This window comes from Hyperoodon ampullatus (genome assembly GCF_949752795.1).
Source record: "Hyperoodon ampullatus genome assembly, chromosome: 9".
In the NCBI taxonomy this organism is placed as follows: Eukaryota; Metazoa; Chordata; class Mammalia; order Artiodactyla; family Ziphiidae; genus Hyperoodon; species Hyperoodon ampullatus.
Window position 1 is genome coordinate 75,682,307 of NC_136922.1, and position 12,874 is coordinate 75,695,180.

The window sequence follows — 12,874 nt, forward strand, 5'->3', positions numbered from 1 at the left end:
AAGAAAATGTATAATTTGGCAGGATAGCAACTAATCAGTAAATAGAAGAGCAAAAATGCCATTAAAATGAGAAATCACTTAAGGCAGCCCATAGAGGAATATTAACAAGGAATGATGACTGGAAAATATGGAAAAGAAAACTGAAGAATAAACACAAGAAAAGTTTCCTGAGAGTCAAACCTTTTCAGCCTCTAGGGAGTCAATGGACAAATCCATCAATTAGGTCATATAAAACTACATTGTTCAGAATATTAACCAAGCCTTGTATTTCGACTTCTCAACCTTTCACTCTGAGAAACTATGTGTGCTGCCCACAACAGCAGAGTTTTTTAGGTTTTTGGCTTATTTTCTTTATAAACTCCTCCTTCATCAAAAGTCAATGACAATCAGAAGAACTAGTAAAGATGACAGGTAGCCAAAGTGGAAATGAGAAGTACTCAATACTAACTCCCAGTATCAGTGGATATATGAATCTACTTAATTTTAATCAGAAAAGGGTACTGTTGGTTTATAAACGATTTGTAAGTCTTTCCCAAAATACCACTGAAGCTATCATTTCTATGGCATAAAGATTCATATCTGTAATTGTCTCAGTTCTCTAGAATATATAGGTTAGTTTCAAATTTTCATAATTAGTAGAGGAAAACTGATCTCCAATTCAGATCACAGGAACTCTTAAATTCTTTACAAGTGAAGTGACATTTCCTTCGTGATTAAAAATGTTCACCGCAAATGTGTTTGAGTTAAATGAAGTAAATCAGATTTTCCATATTAATATCATTAGATACCATCTTATTTCAGCACAAATAATATATCAGGTTACAATTTAATATTAATATTACTAAATATGAATGGCTTGATACTAAATAGCTCTGATTGTTCTATGATGACAGCCATCTCTGTCACAGATTTCATAATTTTTATTAAGCAATACCTCAGAAGGCTGGGGCAAAGGTTTTCTTACCCCTTTTAAGACTATGTGTGGATGTTACACAGGACAGATGTCTCCAGTGAGTGCTATTTTTCAATCAAATTTATTCTCCCTTTTGCAGGCCAAACTAGTAGTCCAGATATTTTCTGTTAGTATCAATATTTGCAAAGTCTCTGGCCAATCTGGCAGTTCTACCAATTAGATGTCTCCATGAGTAGACTTTTCCAAAGTGGTTCAGGTTTCACTTGTATACATTTCATCTGCATGACCAGTTACTTTCATTGCTAATATAATCTAAGCAACTGGAAGAGAAAATGAGGCCAGAATAACCTTTCCACACTTTCTTCTTTTTTGTGAACAGCCCCTAATTTCCACCCAAAATGATTATTCTGTATAAATTTTCTCAACTTTTTTTAATGGATCATTCACTACATTTAAGCCACCCCAAAGTCTTTCCCTTTACTATTGCTGTTCACAGCAAACTTGGCGTCCCCTCTCTACTGCTGATCTCAAGTTGAGTTTTGCTCTTCGTAGCTGTGGTACTGAACTCCATTCCTGCTTTCCCTGCCTTACTTATTGGGAGTGGAGGAAGCATAGAGATGACTTCACACACACCACACACACAGTCACACACACAGAGCACAGTTTCTCAGGCACAGAGACCCTGAGCTATTTGTCTTTCTGACTGTCCTGTGGATGAGGAAAGAAGGGAGATGCAGAGGAAGGAACATACTAGGTTCTAGGACCCTAGTCTGCTTCTGCTCTGAGAACAGAGAGCTTATGTTTCTGGGAACAGTCTTTACCTCTACTCCTTTCAACACATAGGATGCAAGAATGACCTCAGCAAGCTCCTGTGTCTATTTGCCAAGATGCCCTGGGAAGAGACTCTATTTGTTCATGGAAAGAGGATAAGAGGCCTGAAGCAAAATAAGTCTCACCTCACTGTGGAATCAGAGTGCATAACGTGGAAGCATTATGAATTTGCTTCTCTGGAAGGTGTATTGGGATGCATTTATCTACAAGAAAGACTCAAACTGGTTATCAGGGGTTTAAACAAATGAGAAATTATTTTTATTAGACAATAAATTTGAAGGTAAATGACTGGTAGCATGGATTCAGTGGCTCAGTGATGTGATGACTGTTGTCTGATTCATTTACCCTTTCCCTCATAGTCACGAGATAACTGCCACAGCTATAGGGAACATGTCCTCATTCAAGCAGAAAGAACAGGGGGACAAGGGGAAACCCCACCAGATGTCTCTTTAGCTCTCATTAGTCACATGGCCACCCTCAGTTCTAAGGGAGGCTGGGAAAGCAAGTATTTTACTTTTCAGTCTCTATAATTGGGGTTGGAAAGGAAGAAAAAGTTGAGATTAAGTGCTGGGCAAGCCAGTCAACAACATCTGCCACAGAAGGAATCCCAGGCTCAAACTTATCCATTTATTTTTATTTTTCTTGGAAATATCCAGGAAGCACATCATCCTTCCTGATGCTCAGCAATACCCAACTTCCAATAACATTGTCCACTTATAAATGCTAGTTCTTTCTTGCTTCGTAGAATTTGAACATGTTGTATGTTTTGGAGGCCTGCAGTTTTATCTTTACATGGCCTTGCCACCCAGTTTGGTATGATCCAGCTATTATAGAGGTTACATACTCTATACTCAGGCTATATACTCTATACTCAAATTCAAATGCAGGAAACTGAATGAAAATATATATATATATGTTCCTTCTTAAATCATTGTGTTCATTCTTTCATTATATTTTGTTCAACATACACAATATGACTATCCTAATCACATCCCAAGCTCTTTTTTTTTTCCTTTTGCAATTTCAGATGACACCTGCAAGCCTGAATGTCCAAGTAAAAACTATTTGTCCTTGGTTTTTCCTCTTGTCTCAATTCTTCCTCTAATTCTGGCTCTACCCACCCAGTCTTTCATTTTTCTCACAGAACCTTTTGCTTTTCTAGTTATTCACCTCTGTCTTAGAGAAAGAGCTTCCTCTCTTGGAAGATGTGTAATCTTTCTCAAGACCACACAATGTGCCTTTTTGTGTGATGATGGTGGACAGATGTGATTTTTCCAATGAGTTCTATCTTGCTTGCTTATTTATGTATTCTTCAGACTTCGGTCTGCAGTCTGGAACAAAATAAATCAGGTCATTCATTTCTCCTAATTTATACTGAGGTGGGTTTTCATTAATTTGAAATGATTTGTTAATTACACAAAGTTCTTAAGCCCCTTTATTAAAAATCATAGAATATACTAGGCAGGGTTTTTAAAGAGCATTTTTCTTTAAAAATGTTTTATAAGAGCAAGGCTGAAGTACTATCTAATAATAGATTATTTTGCCCAGGACAGTTTTCATAATATTTATAGAAAATTAACATAAGTAAATGTTCCACAACCCATGCATCAAAAAATTTCCAATTATATTTCTCTTCCTTGAAACAGCTATTTTATGTTAATAGAGAAATATTTGATTCAGAAGAAAGTCTAAAATTACCTAGCATTAACTCTTATTTTACAGATGAGACTACGGAAGCCACAGAAGGTGAACAACCACCCAAGGGTTTACGGTTTGTGAGTGGTAAAGCCAGGATTGTAAACCAGGTTCCTGATGCCCAATTCTGAGCTCTTTCACAATCACCGACATCTCAGGGGTTCACCCCTATGATAAGCAACTACAAATATCATCCCTAGGTCCAGTGGGTCAGGTGGTAAAAGGCCCAAACAGCAGAAATGGCTGCATGGCAGGGCTGTATCAAGAACTAAGTACTGGATGACAGGCAAGGAATGAAAAGAAGGTGTAGAGGTAAGACTAGGAATGTGGACCTGTTAAAGTTGAATGGTGGAACACTGGCACTATATTCTCCGTAATCACTGAGCCAGATTGAGGGTAGCAGGAAAAAGGGGGCAGATCCAAAAGAATGATAGAAGGGATTGCTTCCAAAGACAAATCTCCCTTGGAATCAGGAAATTAGACAAGCATTGCCTGGGAGAGGTTAGTTGTAATTAGTACATTGTTTCACTCATTAATCAGTTTAAAACATGTTAATCAATTGACTTTCAGGTAATTTTGATAAAAAGTGTGGTGAGGTGGAGTGGGGTAAAGGAAAACATTATTCCTACAGCAACTTCAGCTGAAAAACATACTCAGAGGACTTGTACCAGCAGCATAGCTAACGGCCCTTTTAGAAGCATGCTTACTCTGAAAAAAAATCATTTTTTGACTTAGTCTGCTCCTTGGTGATTCTAAATTCTTATTCATTTGTCTACTCAGTTATCACACTTAGGAACCACCTACTATATGCCAAATAACTTAATCATTGTCAATATTTACAAAGTAAAGAGGTGGCTTTTCTTTCATGTGATGGAGGGTTAGAAAACATAAAATCCTTCTTTTAAAGTGTTTGTAAGTATTCATTCTGCCAGTTTGAAATAAGTTATTGTCTTTGTGTTCAGAGCAGACAATTCCAATGTCTCATACCATAAAAGCAATTTATCTTATCTTCTTGAATGTTAAATTAGCAAACAAAACACTCCTAGAAGAACTGGCCATGAAAGAATAGGGTGTGTTCAGGGTATACCAGTCCAGAAGGTATGCACTTATTTGAGCCATACATCATGTTATATAAAACCTATTCCCAATTAAGAAAAGCACTTAAATAAACTGCAGAGTTAAAATGGTAGCATTAACTAAAGACATTTTTTTAAATGTCAGAGCAATTTCCTCACCATGTTGTATAAAGATATTTTATGTACATTAAATATGGGGGAAGGACTTGGCTTTCTCTTCCATCTCTCCAACCCCAATCCCACTCCTGGTCTTCAGTAAAGTAGATTAAAGAGTAAGCGACTTTGTTAGCATAAAACATATACAAAACACATGAACCATATTAAATATGTGTCTCCATGTATAATAATCATCCCCTTAGTAGCACCAATGCCTGAATTACTCCACTCTCCTCTCCTTCTAGGGTCCTAGCTCTATTTTGGAGTAGAATCATATTCTGCAGATCCTGCATGTCCCTGAAAGGGACCTGAGGACCTCATGATCTTCAGACTGACACGTGGACAAGAAACAGATCATCCTCTTGTAAATATTACTGCCCTGTAGCATAACTTGGAACTGTTACTTTCTTTTGCTAATAAGTGTATATTCCATCCTACCAAATGATGGGGAGTTGTATTAGAGAAGAAAGCCATGTTTTAATATACAGTTACATGTATAATTAGCTCACATACAAATTACCTGAACAATTAAATTGTATATGCAATTACAAATGCATTCAGCACACAGTTTGGTTATTGTTTTGCCTTCCAGTGTGCCTTCAGCAAAATTTGTTAATGCCTTAAGCCACAACACGTAAGACCAGAGGAAAGTATGTTTTACACAGGCCCCAATGGATTCTATTGCCCAATCCGTTCCCCATCATCTCCCCAAACCACTTTTATAGATTAATACAAAATAAGCTTGCCTACATTATCATTCACAGGAATTTAATCAGAATGCCACTAGAAAGACCATCATCCCAGGAAGTGAATATCCATTAAAAAAAAAAAAAAAAAAACTTCCTCCAAATCAGATGCTGCTAACAAGCCCATAGAAAAAACATTGGCAAGAAAAAAATATTCAAAAGGTAACATATTTCACCCAGTTCCTGGCATATTATAAGTACTCATGCAGAGGAAATACTCCCTGTGTTTAAATGAGAGGACTAACCTGAACTGTCCACATTTTATTATCATCATCAACTATTGCCCAAATAGTTCTCCAAAGAGGCAGGGATCCAAAGAGGCCTTATGAAAATTTCCAAAACAAAATCTCAAACTAAAATCCATTAAATCATTTAAAAATGTTTAAATATGAAAAGAGGAGGATGAAGAATTGAAAAATCTAATAATAATATCTTATTATTTGGAAAGGTTAGAATAACTGTCAAAACATATTTCACTTCACATTAGAAAGATGCTAGACATTTCCTATATTTGTTCATTATCATCCCATTTGCAGAGAAGTTAGTCATCTTTTGGCATATTTGCCAGATTAGTCTAATCAATGATTATTAACATATGTTTTAATGTCCAAAACCAACCTAAGAATTGATGCTTTGCCAAAGAAATCAGGGTGTAGACAAAAGAAATGTAAGGAATTCAGCCTCACCTTTTAAAGTTTTCACTAGAAATCATTTCATGAGAAAAACACTTGTTGCCTTAACATAGGAAGTTCATTTTAACTTAAGAGTGTGGGGTAGTAGATGGAGCAATGCAAGGATATGGAAACAACATAAATGAAAAAGGAGTGAGTGAGCGAATGTGGAACCAAAGTATAGACAAGAATTAACCACCTTCTCGATCCTCTTCTTTCTCCACTCACCACATCTATTCTTAAAATACAACTTTCCACCTTCATGCCTCCCCCCCACAAACTAAAAGTTCCCTTCAGTTTAAAGTAGTGGCTTAGCATCACAGATAATGGTGTTCCCGATGTCTTTTTCTGAGATTGCTTATTTATTTGCACAGATGTTAGCTAGTCTCTTTATTACTTCTTATATCGAGTCTTCCCTCCATGTTTATTCCTCTGGTTTTACACCAGCGGAGCAGTGTTATTTCTCTAAATAAAGGAAATGTACCAAAGTGTAATTTTATAGTGGTCTCTGCTAATTTCCTTCTTTGCCCCCTACCATGTCAGGAGGCTCAGTTCTAGGTTTCCCCACAGGCAGTGGGAACTTTTCAAGGATTCTGGATAGTAACTGACATATTGTGTGTTATACCTGGTACTATGCTGTGTTTTTTATGTGTTATCTTATTTGGTCCCTAAAATAACTCTGTAAGAGATATACTACTGTTATCCCCATTTTTAGGATGAGGAAACTAAAACTTGGAGAGATTAATTCACTTGCCAAAGTTGAATCACAGAGTTTGGATCTGAGCTCCAAACCAACTCTAAAACCCATACTCTTTTTTTTTTTTATTAGTTTCTGCTTTATAACAAAGTGAATCAGTCATACATATACATCTGTTCCCACATCCCCTCCCTCATGCATCTCCCTCCCTCCCACCCTCCCCATCCCACCCCTCCAGGCGGTCACAAAGCACCGAGCTGATCTCCCTGTGCTCTGCGGCTGCTTCCCACTATCTATCTACCTTACGTTTGGTAGTGTATATATGTCCATGCCTCTCTTTCCCTTTGTCACAGCTTACCCTTCCCCTTCCCCATATCCTCAAGTCCATTCTCAAGTAGGTCTGTGTCTTTATTCCCGTTTTACCCCCAGGTTCTTCATGACATTTTTTTTTTTTTAATTCCATATATATGTGTTAGCATACGGTATTTGTCTTTCTCTTTCTGACTTACTTCACTCTGTATGACAGACTCTAGGTCTATCCACCTCATTACAAATAGCTCAGTTTCGTTTCTTTTTATGGCTGAGTAATATTCCATTGTATATATGTGCCACATCTTCTTTATCCATTCATCCGATGATGGACACTTAGGTTGTTTCCAGCTCCGGGCTATTGTGAATAGAGCTGCAATGAACATTTTGGTACATGTCTCTTTTTGAATTATGGTTTTCTCAGGGTATATGCCTAGTAGTGGGATTGCTGGGTCATATGGTAGTTCTATTTGTAGTTTTTTAAGGAACCTCCATACTGTTCTCCATAGTGGCTGTACCAATTCACATTCCCACCAGCAGTGCAAGAGTGTTCCCTTTTCTCCACACCCTCTCCAGCATTTATTGTTTCTAGATTTCTTGATGATGGCCATTCTGACTGGTGTGAGATGATATCTCATTGTAGTTTTGATTTGCATTTCTCTAATGATTAATGATGTTGAGCATTCTTTCATGTGTTTGTTGGCAGTCTGTATATCTTCTTTGGAGAAATGTCTATTTAAGTCTTCTGCCCATTTTTGGATTGGGTTGTTTGTTTTTTTGCTATTGAGCTGCATGAGCTGTTTATAAATTTTGGAGATTAATCCTTTGTCAGTTGCTTCATTTGCAAATATTTTCTCCCATTCTGAGGGTTGTCTTTTGGTCTTGTTTATGGTTTCCTTTGCTGTGCAAAAGCTTTGAAGTTTCATTAGGTCCCATTTGTTTATCTTTGTTTTTATTTCCATTTCTCTAGGAGGTGGGTCCAAAAGGATCTTGCTGTGATTTATGTCATAGAGTTAAAACCCATACTCTTAATCAGTTCAATACTCCTGTGGTCTTTTAAGAAAATATGAAAATCTGTCCAAATTGCCTTCTGAAAAATGAAAAGAGAAAACCCAATCAAAATAATAAATATAGCCATACCTCCAAAAGTTTTCCTGTATCCTTTTGTTATCATTCCCTCCTGCCCCACCCCTCCCAGGCCAACACTGACCTGCTTCCTATTACTATACATTGGTTTTCATTTCATTGACTTTTCTATGAATTAAATCATATATAAGTACTCTTTTTTTTGTCTGGATTCTTTCACTCAGCATAATTATTTGAGATTTATCCATGCTTTAACATGTATCAATAGTTCCACTATCAAAAACCATTTTTATTGGTTGTGTAGTATTCCATTGCATTGGATATACTATAGTTTGTTTACTCATTACCAGTTGATGAACATTTGAGTTATTTCCAGTTTTTGACTATTACAAGTAAATCTGCTATCAGTGTCAGTGTACCAGTTTTTGTATAGATACATGCTATCTTTCACTTGGGTATACCTAGGAGTAGAAAGACTGGATCACATGGTAAGTTTGTTTAACTGCCTTAAAAACTGCCAGATAGTTTTCCAAAGTGGTTGTAACATTGTATATTTCCACCAACAGTGTATGAGAGTTGGGTAGAAGAATAACCTTGTTTTTCTAAAATCATAATCATTAAGATCCAATGGGTAGGGGACTTCCATTGTGGTGCAGTGGTTAAGACTCTGCGCTCCCAATGCAGGGGGCCCAGGTTCGATCCCTGGTCAGGGAACTAGATCCCACATGCATGCCACAACTAAGAGTTTGCATGCCTCAACTAAGGAGCCCACGAGCTGCCACTAAGGAGCCTGCCTGCCATGACTAAGACTCAGCACAACCAAGTAAATAAATAAATATTTTTTTTTAAAAAAAGGAAAGGAAATTAAAAGATCCAATGGGTATAAATTCTAAAAAATATATTGGAACACAATAGAGATCTCCTTTTTTTTTTCCTGGTGTTGAATTCTACTAAAACTTACATGCTTATGAAACTTAAACCAGTATTCCATTTCAGACTTATCTTCAGAGCTCCACATACAAACATATAATTTACAATCCATCCAGTCACCCACTCTAAAAATCTCAGAGTTGTTCTTGAGTCCATATCCTGCCTTAAACCCCACATATAAATGCCAAGTCCTGCTGTTTCAACACCTTAAAAATATCACCGATCTATCCCATTTCTCCATCCTTAGCTTAGTATCTCATTGTCCCTTGTAAGAGCCTTTTCAATGGTTTCCCTGGTTCCAGAATTGGACTTAAAATCCATCCTCTACACATAAAGCTGGGGAAATTTTTAAAATAAAAATATGACCATGTTAGTCCACCTAACTCACAAGATAAGGTTAAAGCTACCTTTTCACATATGGCCCTCCATCTTTCCAGTTTATCATTCATCACTTCCTGCCTTCCCTTATTCCTGAGAACTGCTTGTAAATCCCTCACATACCATGCTGTCTTGCCTCTATGCACTAACACATGCAGTCTACTGTCTCTAGAATGGCCTCCTGCCCACTATTCACCTAATTAACTCACCTCTGTTATCATGTCCAGCAGGAAGTCCTCCTCAAGTCCTCAAGTCAGGTGAAGTTCTCCTCATTGGTAGTTCCATACTTCCATTTACTTCTATGACAGCACCATCAGATTGCTTCTAATTATCTGTTTATGATTCCCCCCACCACCCCCAGAATATGAGCTCTTTGGCACAGTGGTGTATCTAACTCATTGTTGCATCCATGGTACATAGAGCCATGTTTGGCATTAGCACACCCTCAATAAATCTAGATTAATGAACAGAAATGTCAAGGTCTGAGAGATTTGGAAAAAGAGTACCTGCCATAAAGTTTTGGGATACTAGGATATATTGGATCATAATTATAATACCAGTAGGGTAGGGACCGGCAAATCTGCTATTTAACGCATTTTGACATAGTATGTGGGTGTTTTAAATTTAAAGTCTGCCTAGATTATAAAGACTGCCTGCCCACACTGGATAGGTGTGGTTTTTAGTCATTACCCCTTTGTGTATGTGATATAATTTCACTGAATAGATTTGGTTTTCAAGAGAAGTCAGCACATTGTCACAATAAAGTCGTCACATAGCAAGCTTCTGCAGGATTCTTCCACAATCTTGTTGGTAACATCTGGCCCCTCAGGGAATAGAAAGTTGAGGCCTAGATAATAGTTTCTTAAGGACTTCTGAATTTCATTAGAAAATTATGTGATAAATATATCAAGGGGTCCAAAATGAATCTCATAATACTGTACAAAGACAAAAAATACCTTTTGAATAAATTAAATAATTAGTTCATTGTTTTGGATACCTTTGACCAAAACAGGGAAATGCCTCTTCAGAATGGCTCTCATCTTCTGAGGATGCATCTGCATATGAAGCAGGGCAAGGATGTGTGACTCAGAAATTCCATTCACTGGAAGTCAAAGGCAAAATTTTTTTCTATCTGGGCTTAAAGCCAATGATACCATAGCCTTAATGGATCCAGTGTAGCTGTGAGTCTTGTGACCTCAGGAGTATAATCATAAAGATAAATTTAGAATAGCATTCCAGGAGATAGCTGACACTCTATTATAAAATGAATAAATATGGATAGGGCATAGAACTGGAAAAATTGCATCACTATATATGTGAAATTGCTACAAAAGAGTCTGAAGTTTTCACTAACAATTATCCCTCATCTCTCTCTCTCTCTCAAACACACACACACACACACACACACACTCACAAACAAAAACAAAAAACTGAAGTTATATGTCTTCCTCCTCAGTCTAGCTCGCTGAAAAAAGAGATCTTGTGATTCAGGTTAAATTAAATTCAGTTAAAGAAATAGTTACTGTACTTATTAAGTATAAGGCAAGTCTCTAGGATACAATAGTGAACCACATCCCATGGTATACAGTAGTGTGTGAAGAATTAATTTAGAACAAGGATAAAATGGAAAGCAATGTTAAATTAATATATTCCTTACATTATATATTACCTGATATTAATATTGCTACATTTTATTTCGATAGTCATTAACCGATACATATTTTGATCCTCAATTTTTTTCTTTTTTAAAATCTTTTGTCTATTTCTTGGAACCTCCTGTTCTTATTTTATTGATATGCTATCTCTTGAGTGTCTCTGAAGATAGTAATGATTTTTTTTTAAGTTTTCTGCTTTCGCCATTAATTCCATTTCTTCAATTTGATTTTTCTCAGTTTTTTCGTGGTTCCTGGTGTGTTTGAGAATCCCTTTTTGCTCTCTGTGGTTACAGGCATTTACTATAGGATTTTGCAATCAGTTATCACAGAGGAAGGATGGTCTGTGCTAGTAGGCTGAGGGCAGAGCTAGCAATGTATCTTTTAGGTTTTGGGGGCTTCCTGCTGCTCCAAGAACCTCTCTGCCTCCCTCTGTCTCTGTCTCTCTCTGTCTTATATGCTCACATATGCTCATTATCCTTCACTGTGGGGAAAAACATTGCTAAAAAAAACCCCTCACATTTCAGCAGAAACGCTGGAAAGGAAAATAGATAACTGTCTCAGCTGTGCCAAATACAGTTTTATAAATATGCACTTTAAAAATGCCAGGGTTTAATCTGATTCTGACAGCATTCCTGACATGAATTTCACAAGACCCTTGCTTTCCAGAGTCAATTATACTGTACACATATACATAACCTGCCATCTTGCTCTGCTGATTATCATTCTATATGTGTGTGTGCATTTTTCTGACACAATGGTCCACAAAATTCTCAGTGTTGTAAAAATAACTTTATTTCCACTAACAATTTTATTATCTATCATGAGCTCCCATATCTACAATATTAAAAAAAATATCAATTTAGTCAACTTCCATATTTCTCAATCCAATCCAGGGATTCCTTTTAACCAGTTCAAATTTTTTAAGGTATATGTGCTCCTGTTTTATCCCTAACCCATACTCCTTGGTCAAGAGGTGGTCATTAGAGAACGGCCACTCTGTCATGGTGGGGGGAACAGGGAGTCTTTCTCTCAGTCTCCCTTTTTCTCTATACTGCATTGAGAACTTTTCTAGTGATGTAACTTGACTCACAGGGAACTGGACAGTGTGTGTGAAGCATATGTTACACTCAGAGGGCAACTGCCCACGGTGGATCACCTGGCACTTTAGCACTGCCAATCCTTCTTATCTGTCGCTGGGAAAGCACTCACATCTCTGCTTATTGCTTTCCCAGTCCCAAGACCTCTTAGCCAACTTGTCCCTTCTCTCAAATGTGGATACATCTTTTCACTGTCCCTACTAGAGCGCCCTGGTAGACAGAGTGTACCACATCCATGACGCTGCTGCCTTCTGAGATGTTAGATGAGTAGTGGGGCACGAGACCCTTTATCCTTATATTCCTACTTAAAGTTAATTAGATCATTTCCTCCCCACACCACACCCCCCCACACACACACACCAGACTCCTACGTCGGGGAGTGGCAGAACTCATGGCCCCTGCAATACTTCTAACTTATTTCCTAAACCCTCCACTTCCCGTGAAGTTCCTTTGTCTAGTGTGAAGGGGAGAAAGACACACCTATTCTCCCTGCTAGTGGAGCTGCATCAAATCTTCTTGGTCTTAAACTGAGATATCTTTTGACTGTAGAAACTTAAAATATAGCTTAGAATAGGATGTAGAAGCTCCTTGTTCTCATATGTGGGCTTTTCCTTCTCTGAGCAGCAGATGCACC